This window comes from Calidris pugnax, unplaced genomic scaffold, assembly GCF_001431845.1.
Source record: "Calidris pugnax isolate Ruff unplaced genomic scaffold, ASM143184v1 scaffold42, whole genome shotgun sequence".
NCBI lineage: Eukaryota > Metazoa > Chordata > Aves > Charadriiformes > Scolopacidae > Calidris > Calidris pugnax.
This window is the reverse complement of record NW_015090920.1, coordinates 5,779,695-5,780,765: the sequence shown is the minus strand read 5'-3', so window position 1 is coordinate 5,780,765 and position 1,071 is coordinate 5,779,695.

Sequence of the window (1,071 nt, the reverse complement as noted above, 5' to 3'; positions counted from 1 at the left end):
CTGCTGGTTACAGGTACACTTACAGGCGAGCACGAGTGACAAACAAAGCAATAAACGCCGGTCCCAGGAGGTGAGGCCGGGCCGTGGGCGCAGGCTTGAAGGCGGGACAGGCCCGGCCGCCGCCTCACCACACGAGGGTAACCCCGTGACCGCAAACTGAGCGGCCGGGGGAGGGTAGAGGGACCTTATGTGCTCGTAAAAGCTGAAGGGCACAGGCTGGTTTTAAACCGCAGGGCTCCTCGGAACCCTTTCCCCTGCCCGCGCCCCCGCCATCCCCTCAGAGCCATCGCCTCAGGGTCATCCTCTCAGAGCCATCGCCTCAGGGCCCCCCGCCGCCATCCCCGTTTTTTTTTTTTTTCTTTTTTCTCATGCTGGAGACGTATTCTGGTACGAAAACTCAAGGCACGCTAACAAAATTTGTGAATTGGAAACCGGAGCTAAACTGGGTCAAAATGAGGGAGGGGAAGGCATGTACAGCATGTACACTGATAGCAACTGCTGCTCTGTTAAACCGCTGTTAAAAACAGCAAAGGCTTCCCTTCGGAAGCGCTGCTGGTTACAGGTACACTTACAGGCGAGCACGAGTGACAAACAAAGCAATAAACGCCGGTCCCAGGAGGTGAGGCCGGGCCGTGGGCGCAGGCTTGAAGGCGGGACAGGCCCGGCCGCCGCCTCACCACACGAGGGTAACCCCGTGACCGCAAACTGAGCGGCCGGGGGAGGGTAGAGGGACCTTATGTGCTCGTAAAAGCTGAAGGGCACAGGCTGGTTTTAAACCGCAGGGCTCCTCGGAACCCTTTCCCCTGCCCGCGCTCCCGCCATCCCCTCAGAGCCATCGCCTCAGGGCCCCCGCCGCCATCCCTGTCGCCCCGCGCCCTGGCTCCCCATTGGCCGCCGCCCCGCATCCTGGCTCCCCATTGGCCGCCGCCTCAGGGAAGAGGCGGACACTCCTCCGCCGACCTCCTCCCTCCCGCGCATGCCCGGTGGCCGCCCGCCCTGGCTTCCTGTTTGCGCCGCTCCGCTTCCGGGTCGGCGGGGGGAGCGTTCGGCGGTCGCCGTTGGGGCCGCGGC